The sequence below is a fragment of the Lepus europaeus genome, chromosome 18 (assembly GCF_033115175.1).
Source record: "Lepus europaeus isolate LE1 chromosome 18, mLepTim1.pri, whole genome shotgun sequence".
NCBI lineage: Eukaryota > Metazoa > Chordata > Mammalia > Lagomorpha > Leporidae > Lepus > Lepus europaeus.
The window spans coordinates 61843-75104 of NC_084844.1; positions in this window are offsets into that span (position 1 = coordinate 61843).

Below are 13262 nucleotides of genomic sequence, written 5' to 3' on the forward strand. Positions count from 1 at the left end.
ATTTTTGAGCCTTGGGGGTAGCCGTGAGGTTATCTGAACCGTCCTTTCCATGTGTCTGATGTGAGGTGACCCTCTCAAGCTGCTGCCCGGCAGGCTGTGTGCACGGTTGGTGGCCTGCTCAGCCCAGCCCTAGAGTGGACTCTGCCTTCACACGGCCCTTCATGGTCCCAACCCCTGGCACTCCTGCCCTTTGGTGACTTACCTCCCTGTGTAGGCTGGGCCAGGTCAGCTGCCTCTGACAAGAGAGGCAGAGGCGTGGGTGTCCCTAAGCTGAGGCTACAAAAGCTGCCTGGAGCTCTCGCTCTCAGCCTCCCTGCACATCCCCGTCCCTTTTGATGAAGTTGCTGTCAGAGTGGGAGGAACCGAGGTCTTTGGGTGACTGCTCCTCCTTAGGCCCTGGTGAGCTAGCAAGCCTTGAGGTGACCAGGTCCCAGCCAGCACCTTGGTCACAGCCACGAGAGACCTGAGAGAATCCAGTTAAGCCCATGTCACTACTTAAAGCCCTGAGTTTGGGGCAGTGCAGTGCATTTTACTTTGTTGCAAGACAGTATTTTAATTGTGAATATTTCATTTGGAGGCAATGTATCTACAGTTGTAGAAGGAAGTGAAGAGTAGGCATGTTTAAGCCTGTCTTCCAAGGCTCTAACGCTAAATTTAATAAAGGTATCATAAACTTGATTTGGAAGAAGTTGAATGAATTGAACTCAAAGTTCAGCTGAGAGATGCCTGATCTTGGGGCCCACGCCTTTGCCTCACGACTATCCTGCTCTTAGGAGCCTCATTCTCCAGGTGGATGGTGGGCATCCAGAGGAAGAGGTGGGGTCTACACCACATGGCTGCTCTGAACTTCCCACCGAATCCAGGCCTCGTGTCAGGTTCTACCCCCAGCTTTGAGCAATCACTCTGCAACTGCCCCAGCAGCCAAGGACCATGACCGTGAGGTGCGCTCAGTGCCCAGCTGGAGGCCAGGACTCCATCTGGGGCTACACACGGGTGCACCTCTTACCCCCATTTCTACCATGACAGGGCTGGGTTTTAAGAACTCTGCTTGTGGGCCACCTCTGTGGTGTGGCAGGTAAAGCCGCTGCCTGCAGTGCCAGCATCCTATATGGGCGCTGGTTCAAGTCCTGGCTGCTCCACTTCCAATCCAGCTCTCTGCTATGGCCTGAGAAGGCAGTGAAAGATGGCCCAAGTCCTTGGGCCCCTGCACCCATGTGGAAAACCTAGGTGAAACTCCTGGCTACTGGCTTCAGATCAACCCAGCTATGGCCGTTGTGGCCATTTGAGGAGTGAACCAGCAGATGGAAGACCTCTCTCTCTCTTTCTCTCTCTCTCTCTCTCTCTCTCTCTCTCTCTCTCTCTCTCTCTGCCTCTCTAACTCTGCTCTTCTCCCCCTGCAGGGAGAAGCAAAGAGCTCCCTGTGTGCAAGATCCTGGGCCCCAGGGTCGAGAGCCCAAAGCAGCCGACAAGAGGGCCCCTGGCTGCCGCCCCTGCTCCTGTCCAGGGGCAAACACTGCAGCCAAGTGGTGCCGGTTCCAGTCACACGGTGTCTCTGGAGGTTGGAGGCCGTGAGTAAGCAGCGGGCCCTCTGCCTCTGAGTCATTTTGGTGAACCACGTCCAGCCAGCTGTCCCGGGTGGAAGAGGAATGGCTGATGAGCAAACACAGGCAGGAGGACAGGAGCGATGGGGCCCCCAGAGCAGGCTCCACCCTGCTGTCCCTAGGGCCTTGGGAAAGCCATCGGCTCTGTGCCTTGCTGTTTCAACCTGCAAAACGGCACCTAACAGAAGTGACACCCTAGGCACACCTGGCCACCTGCCAGGACAGAACAGAGAAAGCTTGCCTTGTGTGGGAGATGGTGGTGTGTGGAGAGAGGGCCTGTTACAGCAGCAACATGCAAACCGGCAGGAGCTACCACAAACCAGACATGTCCCTCGCTCCCGACGCCAGCACAATGCCAAAGCGTCAAGACACAGACACGAGGGAGAACAGCCCAGGCGCACAGGAAGAGGTGGAGGGGAAGCCTCTGCACCTTAGTGGACAGAAGCCGTCAGAGAGAAGAGGAGCAATTTTTACCTAAGAAGACTTTTATGTCATGCTCACAACAAGTGCAGTGACACCAACAAAGCTAAAGGACAAGCAGCTCACAGGGAAACGCACAGGCCGTTCTGTGACAGCAGACCAACAGGGAAACCATCGCCAAACAAGCAAATGGAGGCCCTGGAACGTAAGAGATGCAACCCTGAGATGCAGTCTTCCTGGATCTGATCAGTGCCCTGGCAGCAGTCTCCTGTGTTGCAGGATGGGGAGGGGGATTTCAGATTCAACAGAATTGCAAACGCTTGTGCCTCAGACCCAGAACCCGCTCTTCCAAGAATTCATTAAATCAGTGGGAAAATTACGTTTTTTAAAGTTTGTTTGTTGATTGTCATTTGCATCCCAGTTGCATGTCAGGGAGAATTGCTCTAACAAGTTACTGTGCAGATATGAGAAAGAAGGCAAAGGATCTCCAAGAAATAACACTGAATTAGCACCGTTCACGGAAAATGCACATGTGGAAAACCAGGCATGGTTTCAGACATGTCTGCACCAAAACAAATTTAATTCCTTTTTCCACAGGTGCAACGTGGAAAGGGAAGAAAAGGAGCCGCACACTCAGCCCAGCAGGCGGCCAGGGTCCCAAGCTGTGGCATGCTTGCTATTAGTGCCCTCCTGGACATGCTGTGACCAGGAGGACCTTCACTTCTCTGGTCTTCCTTCCCCACATCCCAAACCCAGTCCAACTGTGAGAGAATGTTGGACAAGTTCCCGTGGGGTCACCCAACACACCGCCACAGAGCACCCCTCAAACGGTCCCGCCCAGAGGAGCCAGGGGAACGAGACACAGCGACCACAGGCCACGTGAGGTCCTGGACTGTAGACGGACCTCAGGACACAGGAACTCTGAACTCAGAGTGGGCTTCAGTGACTGACAGCAGGCGGGGGCAGGGTAGCTCTGGGCCCCTCTCCATTTTCCTCCAAGTTTAAAACTGTCTTAACGGTGGAGCCTATAATAACAATGAAAGTTTAAAAGAACACACAGAGCGTGTACACACCGCTCTGCAGTCTGCGTGCTGCACTGAATGTGTGTGGGAGGCTCAGGAGGGACACACAAGAGGGGCTCTCCAGGGAGCCGAGGACAGGCAGGGTGCAGAGGGTGGCCGTGCAGATTTCTATGGTCTGAAGCTGGCATTTTGCAAACACCTGACTGCCAAAACTGGTTAGATAAGGGAGGAGGGGCTGTCCACGTGAAGCAGGTGGAGCAGGACCCCCCAGGGAGTGAAGGTGTTGATCTGGGGCAGCACAAGCACACGACGGGGCCGGGCCAGGGGAGGACACACCAGAGGCTGAGACATGGGCTCAGAGATGAGACAGTCCCCTGGCCACACAGGCTCAGAGATTGAGATAGTCCCCTGGGCACCCAGACTGACAGTCACATGCCCTGCCCCTACGGAATCCCTGACAGAGGCACTTTCTGTGGCAGGTCATGGTGACCCCAGCAGAGCGGTGTGGCCGCCACTGTTGGGCCCTCATGGTCATGGCCCTTCCTCCAGAACCTCCCGGCTTCTACTTCTCTGTGCTGTTGTTGGGGCTGACACAGGTTAGGCCCCCTCCGCCCTGACAACTCTGGCACTCCTTTCCTGGGTCTAAACAGGAAACAGTCACCCTCCAGCCCGGGTAACCCTGCTTGGGCAGGGCCCAGACCTTGGAGAGGTCAGTGTCCGCTGTCTGTTCTGCAAAGCTCCATGCTGCAGAGAGCGGCAACTTCCCCTTTCTCAGGGCACGCCTGAGGCCCAGGCCACCCTCACAGGCGCCCCAGCTGCTCCTGCTGCCTGGGGAACGGCACAGGTCCAGGATCCTGGTGTCTGGGAAGTCGCAGCCAAGGGGCAGCTGGGGGTGGGCCACAGCAGGCTGGCCCCTGGCTCCTCTCACCCTGTTCTACACGGTGGCCCAGCAAAACCCATGGGTGCTGTCTAATGCACATGCAGTGGCTGCACCCTAGGCCTCTGAGGTCTCACGGGTCCTCCCTGGCCCCTTTCTGACTGTGGCTCATCTTTTCTAACCCAGGGGCCTTCTGCTGAGGTTGCTGGGAGCCAGAGGGAGTGTTTGTGGCCCACCTGCGCGGCAGAGCTGGGCACTTCCCAGTGGCTTGTTCCCGTAGCCTATGTAATCCCAGAACCAACAGCAGCTCATCGCATGCTGTGTGCACAGTCAGCAATTGTTCACAGAAGGGTCTCCACGGCCTGGCGGGGGCCAACTCTGGGTCGGGGGACCCAGTGCCCCATTTCCCAGGATGGACAAGGAGGGGCACCTGCACCCTGCAACCTGCCGAGGGCCTCCCCTTGCACTGAGCCACTCAGGACTCAGAGGCCTCAGCATCTGTGAGGAGCCCTCGAGGCCAGCTGTGGCCACATCTGAGGCCTGGGACAGGGCCTACGGCCACGCAGGATGTAGGGGGCTGACACCTGCCTCAGCCAGCAGCACCCTCTCTGCTGCCCCCGGGCCTCCCCCATCCACCCACTTCCCATCAGCAACTGCATGAGGTTTGCTGCTGTTGGCTTTATTTATTTTGGCAAAATAAAATTTACTAAGCTTAAATCATTCCTCAGATACAGGAAGATACTTAACAGGCCCACAAAACCCAGGAGCACAGAGCTGATTTTCTGGAGTTCAGGCTGGAGCTTGTGCCAAAGAGATGCCACCCAGGAGGTCTGGCCTTCTGCACACCTGCTGAGCAGAGCAAGTAACAACCGTGTAGATCTCAGATCCCAGAACAAAACCCACTGAGAAGGACCCTGCCCATGGCAGTCAGTATTTGACAAGGTATTCATATATGAGAATGTAAATGTAGAGACACTGACAACAATTGCAAATCTTTCAAAGCCTATCCTTCAAAAAAAGTAAATCTTTTCCGTAGTAAACATAAATATTTGAAGAACGAAATCAAACTGAGTGCTTCCATAGAAATAGGCGCAGGGCAGAGGTCACGCAGAGCACAGGGAAGACTGGCAGCCTCTTCACCTCCCTCCCGGGCAGCCAGCGGATTTTGCTAGGCCCCAGAGATGAGCTGGATGAGCCGCGACCTCCCATGGGACCGCTGGAGCCAGGACAGCTGGTGCAGGGGCCCTGACCTGGCCCTGACAGCCTCTCCTGCTCTGGTCTGTGGAGGTGACTCCTGCCCACAGCTCCTGCCACAGGGGCTGTGACTTCTGAAGGCCATCACTTGTCCCTGAGACCAGAGTCAGACTCGTGGGCAAGTGTGGTGAACCACAGTCGTCCCGAGCAGCCCTGGCCAGGCAGTCACATCACCGTTCTCACCCTCCTCGGTCACACTGCCCACTCTGACCACTCCACCCCTCAGCCCTGGGCCAGTGGTGGCAGGGCACAGGGGTCCTGAGAGGTGCTTCGTGCATGATTGTTGAGCTAATCACCTACCCAGAGACGACCTGAGGACCTGCGTCAGAGGTAGTTTTCATCTCACACAGGAATGCACCGGCCACAGGCAGATGGCTTCGCCCCAGCAAATTCCAAGAGAAATGACAGAGCTTTGGGTAGGGCGGTACCTTACTTGTCCACTTTGCAAAGGAATTGGAAGACAGACCTCTGGCCCCAAGAGTCCCTTCTGTGGACTCAGGCCCAGCTCCACTTCTGTGGGTGCCGGGGGCCTGGGCCACCACCCACACTTCCTGCTTTAATGCGAGGTCTCCACAGTGCATGATGAAAAGACGAGTATGCTCCGCTATGGCCTGGGAAAGCAGTAGAAGATGGCCAAGGTCCTTGGGTCCCTGCACCCATGTAGGAGCTCCGGCCGTTGCGGCTAATTGGGGAGTGAACCAGCAGTTGGAAGACACCTCTCTCTCTCTCTCTCTCTCTGCCTCTCCTTCTCTCTCTGTGTAACTTTGACTTTCAAATACAACACGATGCCTCACTGAGTCGCCACTGGTTTTTCTGGGTAGATTTCCTGCTGAGGTGTCCTGAGCAGCCAAGGCCGAGCTGGAATCTCAGTGCTCCAAGGACCTGGGCCTGCAGGAGCCCAGGGGTGTGGCAGGAAAAGGGGCACTGGGGGATGGCTTCATGGGAGACAGGACGCCTCCTGCACACTGCCACTCATGCCCCCCAGACATGCCTGGCTCCCTCATGGCCTTCTCTCCAGACTGGTGGGAGAGCCGCAGACCCGTCCTGGCAAATCCAGCCTTTGCCTCTCTCCAGACAGAATGAAATTGTGTGCAGCCCTCACTCTCCTGTTGCGCTCTGTTTGTGGTTTGTTCCTGTTTGGGGGGGAGGTTCTACCTGGACTTTGGCTCCAGAGGTTCCTCTTCCTCTTTTCCTTCCCACATTGCTCTCTCCTCTCTCTCTCCCCCTCCCTGTCTGACCTTCTCCCTCCCCCTCTCTCCCCTTCTTTCCCCCCTCCCTCTGTCCCCTCTTCTCGCTCTCTCTCTTCTCCCTCCCCCTCTCTCCCCTTCTCTCCCCCCTCTCTTCTCCCTTCCCCTCTCTCCCCTTCTCTCCCCCCCCTCTCCCTCTGTCCCCTCCTCTCTCTCTTCTCCCTTCCCCTCTCTCCCCTTCTCTCCCCCCTCTCTCCCCCTCTCCCTCCCTCTGTCCCCTTCTCTCTCTCTCTCTCTCTCCCTCTCTCCTCTGCTGCCCCCAGGAGCTCTACTGGGGAAGAACTCACACAGAAAATCCACCTTTGCGTGTGTAGGATTCTTGATCGTCTGTGCACTCACGAGGCTGTGCAAATGCCACCACATCCGCCTCATACAGAAAGAGGACCCATTAGAAACATTGGCACTCGCCCCCAGTTCCCTCTCTGTGTCCAAGGAGTCGCATGACACCCACTGTTCAGGGCTGGGACTCACACACGTGTGCTCTTCTATGGCTGGAACCTACACACGTGTGTTCTTCCATGGCTGGGACTCACACACGTGTGCTCTTCCATGGCTGGGACTCACACATGTGTGCTCTTCCATGGCTGGGACTCACACACATGTGCTCTTCTGTGGCTGGGACTCACACACATGTGTGCTCTTCCATGGCTGGGACTCACACACATGTGCTCTTCCGTGGCTGGGACTCACACACATGTGCTCTGTGACTTGGACTCACACACGTGTGCTCTTCTATGGCTGGAACCCACACACGTGTGTTCTTCCGTGGCTGGGACTCACACACGTGTGCTCTTCCGTGGCTGGGACTCACACACATGTGCTCTTCTGTGGCTGGGACTCACACACATGTGTGCTCTTCCATGGCTGGGACTCACACACATGTGCTCTTCCGTGGCTGGGACTCACACACATGTGCTCTTCCATGGCTGGGACTCACACACGTGTGCTCTGTGACTGGGACTCACACACATGTGCTCTTCCGTGGCTGGGACTCACACACGTGTGCTCTTCTGTGGCTGGGACTCACACACGTCTGCTCTGTGACTGAGACTCACACATGTGTGCTCTTCCATGGCTGGGACTCACACACGTGTGCTCTGTGACTGGGACTCACACACGTGTGCTCTTCCATGGCTGGGACTCACACATGTGTGCTCTTCCATGGCTGGGACTCACACACATGTGCTCTTCCATGGCTGGGACTCACACACATGTGCTCTGCCATGGCTGGGACTCACACACATGTGCTCTTCCATGGCTGGGACTCACACACGTGTGCTCTGTGACTGGAACTCACACATGTGTGCTCTTCCATGGCTGGGACTCACACACTTGTGCTCTGTGGCTGGGACTCACACACGTGTGCTCTTCTATGGCTGGGACTCACACACATGTGCTCTTCCGTGGCTGGGACTCACACACGTATGCTCTTCTGTGGCTGGGACTCACACACATGTGCTCTTCCGTGGCTGGCTCCTTTGACTGAGCATGATGTTCCCAGTATGAGAATCCTTCATCAAAATGTCAAAAATAATCAATTATAAATACTAAGAACATGTTTTTATGTCAAATACACTGGAACGCCGTAGGAGGATACTTCCAAAAGTTTGAAGAAAATAAATTTTAAAAGGAAGCTTATCTGGTGCAAAAAAATTGAAATTTTGAAATCCATGTATAGTTTTCTCCTAATACACGCTTTCCGTGAGCTTCTGGTACAAAGACTGACATCTCATTCTTCTTTTAAAAAAATCGTTTATTTGTTTATTTGAAACAAAGAGCATCAGCAAGAGACAGAGAGAAGATCTTCTCGCTCCTCAAATGACTGCAACAGCTGGGGCTGAGCCAGGCCAAAGTCAGGAGCCTGGGTCTCCCACATGGGTGCAGCAGCCCAAGCACTGGACCATCATCTGCTGTCTTCCCAGGGGCATTAGCAGGAAGCTGGGTCGGAAGCAGAGCAGCCAGGACCGGAACCGTGGCACTGGTGGTGGAAGAGAAGAGGGAGCCCAGGAAAAGTAAACACATACAGACAGCCGATCCTCAACACAGGGAGAAAGAACTCTGCTGGGAGAAGGCAGAAGTCAACGATCCTGGGGGAACCAGGGATCCATCTGCAGGGAAAGCAACTAGAGCCCCATTCTCACCACACACAAAACCCAACGCAAAATGGACCAAACACTTAAACCTACGATCCAAGACCACAAAACTACCACCAGGAAGTATGGAGGAAACATTTTGGGGCATAAGTCTGGGCAAAGACTCTTTGAGTTGGACCCCAAAAGCACAGGCAACAAAAGCAAAGTGACAAGTGGGGTTACATCATACTCAGTTTCTGTGTAGCAGAGGAAATAGCTGAACAGCCAACCTGCAGAACAGGAGACATTCGAAACTCTTCCTTCCACAAGGGATTGGTTTCCAGAATGTATAAGGAACACAAACAGCTTCAAAACAAAAGGACAAAACAAAACAAGCAAACTCAAAAACCCAGCCATGAATAATCCAACTCAAAGCAGGCGAGCGGCTATGCAGACGTTTCTTGAAAGTGTGCGCAGGAGTGGCCACCACTCTTAATGGAGAGAAGATTTTGAAATGAGAAACGTCTGTGGTTGTGACAGAGGCTGATCACACAGTGTGCACACGCACCGAAATGGCCCACGTCCCTAACACACAAGGTGAGTACGTGTCAATCAACAAGGGAAAAGAAGAGCTGCACACCTGGGAGGCAGCAGTGAGGGACGAGGTACGTGGGTTCCCGCCACCTGTGGGAGACTTGAATTGAGTTCCCTGCTCCTGGCTTGGACCTGGCCCAGTCCCAGCTGCTGTGGGCATTTAGGGAGTGAACCAGCAGAATGGAGATCTCTCTGTATATTTGTCTGTTTCTGTCTGTGCCTTTCAAGTAAGTGAAAAAAAAAAAACTGAAAAGCATTTTTATGGAAAATGTGTGTGACGCAGAGCTTTCTGTGTTTCTGTGTGACGAGCACTGATCCTCAGAGGCTTCTGCGGCAGACGCACAGGTCTCCCAGGAGCCATGCCCAGGGCATTCTGGTTTCTGCCTCGGGGTTATGTCCTCTGCGGGTGAGGGTCCTCAAGCACAGACCCAGCACGTGGAGAGGTTGCACGGTGCTGATGGAGCCATCCCAGGAGCTGGGGTCTGATACTGTCCTGCTGTGGGCAGTTGAGCTCATGGCCTCTGTGCCCAGTGAGCTGACTGCCAGGCCAAGCCCCCAGATTCTCTTTGCTATGCCTGCAATGCCAATTTTCTTTTTTTTTTTTAAAGAAAAGATTTATTTATTTATTTGAAAGTCAGAGTTACACAGAGAGAGGAGAGGCAGAGAGAGAGAGAAAGAGATCTTCTATCCACTGGTTCACTCCCCAATTGGCCGCAACTGCTGCTGATCCGAAGCCAGGAGGCAGGAGCTTCCTCCGGGTCTCCCACATGGGTGCAGGGGCCCAAGAACTTAGGGCATCTTCTACTGCTTTCCCAGGCCATAGCAAAAAGCTGGATCAGAAGTGGAACAGTCTGGTCTCGAACCAGCGCACATATGGGATGCTGGCGCTTCAGGCCAGAGTGTTAACCTGCTGCACCACAGCGCCAGCCCCTACAATGCTACTTGGAACCTTCAGGTGCTCTGAGTCTCGTCTTCCAGTGCAGGCCCTTGTGCCAGAGTACTCACTGCCCACCAGGCTCAGCTTCCCAGAAAACACGCCAAGTCCAAGCGGGCCTCGTCAATACCTTTGTTACTAACCTGTGGCAACATTCTCCCCGTCCATCTCCTGCCACTCTGGGACAAGCCCTCAATCCTGCCCAGGCCCAGAAGGAGACCTGGGTGGACACGACACCCAGACACTACCTGCTCAGGCCTCAGGGGGCTGGGGAGGGCTGCCCACTTACATGGGAGAAGGAACCCTACCGGCCAGTCCCCACCCCGGCCAGCATGGGAAGGCCCCAGCCAGGGCCAGGCTCTAGCAACAGCAGTCGCTGTCCCAGCGGGGTCAGCACACACAGTGTTTGCTCTCTGCAGACTTTTCTCAGGCTCAGTGCCTCCTTCTCCACGTTTGGTCAACAGTCTCTATTCCCACAGTTTTCTCAATGTTTGCCCACCAGAGCTGGGGTCAGTTGGAGGAGGGCTGACAAAGCTGTCTGGCCCCACAAGGCCACGACTGTCTGGGATTCCAGCCGCCCCCATCACAGCTCATTGCTCTCCCGCCCTTACCTTCCTCTGACACCAAGAACCATAAGCTGCTGGCCTCAGCCGCCCCATACTCAGGCTCCTGGGCAACCCAGACAGGGCCTCCACGGAGCAAGAACTCTGGGGGAGGTCAGGAGCAGCCGCTGCCGTGGAGACAGCCGTGGCCTCCAGTTGCCACGACACCAGCAGAGTCCTGGGGTCAGCACACAAGGTGTGTGCTGTCTGAACAGCAGGGCTGAGCCCAGACACCCACACAGTCAGCACAGACCCCTGAGCCTCTGCCCAGTCCTGGACAGCTTCAAGGAGAGGAAGGCTCAGGACAGTGTAGGCCCAGGATGTGGAATCTCATCTCTGGCAATCCTGTCTTCCCCGTGGTGGAGCCGACGGGCAGAGTCGGAGCCATGTCCTGCCCTTGCCAGATGTTTGCGGCCAGATCGGCTCCCGGGTCCTGTCCCCTCTGCGTTCAGGGCTGGACACAGGGGGCCTGGAGTCTCTGCCACAGCAATCTCCCCAGAAGGCGGCGTCTTGGATCCCACTGCATCGAGCACACTGCTGTGTCATGAAATGTCCACCAGACTGGAGCTGCCTGCTCCTCTTTTGTGACCCAGAGCAGCTGTTGTGGCCGGGAGGTCTGGGCCCTGGTGCTCCTGGGAGGATGGTACAGACCACTGTGGGCTCAGATCATGCAGGGCAGTAACCTGGCCTCTGGGAAGTTTTACTGGGGGAGAGACTAGAGTGGAGCCATGCCCTATGTACACCACACCCGATGCACCTAAACCTAAGGAGACACCATCACACAGGAGCTGGAGGGAAAGAGGGAAGAGGCACTAGGAGTTGCCCTAAGCGAGGTCCAAAGAAGCCAATCGACCTGCCCAACGTCACCCAGCCCAAGGGTAGCCACCTGCCCAACGTCACCCAGACCAAGGGTAGCCTGAACTAGAAGCTGTCTGGGTACTGTGACCAACCCTTTCCCAACATTCTCCCCAGGGTGAGAGTGCAAGGAAGCCAGATCCTCGCAGTAAGGAAGTGTCTCCCACCCCACCTCAGTGTCTCTCCATTTACAGGCATGATCTGAGCCCACAGTGGCCGGTACCATCCTCCCAGGAGCACCAGGGCCCAGACCTCCCGGCCACAACAGCTGCTCTGGGTCACAAAAGAGGAGCAGGCAGCTCCAGTCTGGTGGACATTTCATGACACAGCAGTGTGCTCGATGCAGTGGGATCCAAGACGCCGCCTTCTGGGGAGATTGCTGTGGCAGAGACTCCAGGCCCCCTGTGTCCAGCCCTGAACGCAGAGGGGACAGGACCCGGGAGCCGATCTGGCCGCAAACATCTGGCAAGGGCAGGACATGGCTCCGACTCTGCCCGTCGGCTCCACCATGGGGAAGACAGGATTGCCAGAGATGAGATTCCACATCCTGGGATTTAATGACAACACACAGAAGCTGCACCGGGGATGGCACCTGGACGAGATCCACCACAACCTGGGGCAGACACAGGCCCTACCGTCCGCCCACTCCACCCAGGCTCCTTCTTGCGCTGAAATCTCGAGCTGTTCAGGTGTGTGGGTCCCATGTGACCCCAAACGTGGGTTCAGAAGAACAGCATTGAATCAACCCCCCTGCCCCCCCCCCACACACACAAAGGGCAGGAGACCCAACCCCTCCCCCCGACCCACATACATACATGAAGGGGAGACCCAACCCCTCCACCCACACACACACATACATGAAGGGGAGACCCAACCCCTCCCCCTGACCCACACACATACATGAAGGGGAGACCCAACCCCTCCACCCACACACATACATGAAGGGGAGACCCAACCCCTCCACACCCACACCCACACGAAGGGCAGGAGATCCAACCCCTCCCCTCATCCCCACACAGAGAGGGCAGGAGATCCAACCCCTCCCCTCACACACACACACACACACAGGGCAGGAGACCCAACCCCTCCCCCTGACCCACACACACACATGAAGGGCAGAAGACCCAACCCCTCCACCCACCCACCCACTCACACAAAAGGCAGGAGATCCAACCCCTTCCCCTACTCACACACACACACACTCAAAGGGCAGAAGACCCAACCCCCCCCCCACACACACACGAAGGGCAGGAGACCCAACCCCTCCCCCTGACCCCCCCCCACACACACACAGCAGGAGACCCAACCCCTCCCCCTGACCCACACACACACATGAAGGGGAGACCCATGCCCCCAGTCCCTCAACAACCCCCCACCCATCTCAGGTCTCCCAGGGAGAAAGGGGTGGAGATTCCTCCGGATGACTCCTGCGGCTTTGGGCTTGAAGTTTTGGGGAGAGGGCACTGCGATTTCCCCCTCAGCCCCTGAGGCTGCGAGTGAGGATGCGACAGAATCCGGGGCTTTCTGAGGAGCAGGGCTCCCTCAGCAGAACCCAGCGCTGGCCATCTCCCTGCTCCCTGCCAAAGCTTACCCTCTGGGCCAGCGCAGGATGGGCCACTGGTCACTGCCGGCAGCTCCTTCCTTCTACCCGTGACTCTCACTTGGTCTCAGCAATGCGGCACTGCCGGGCCTCGGTCTCCCCCAGTGGAGGCATGGAGACCCCCACACTTCTTATGAGCAGGATTTGAGGAAGAAAGAAGTCGTGTGTTTGCAGAAGGTCAGTT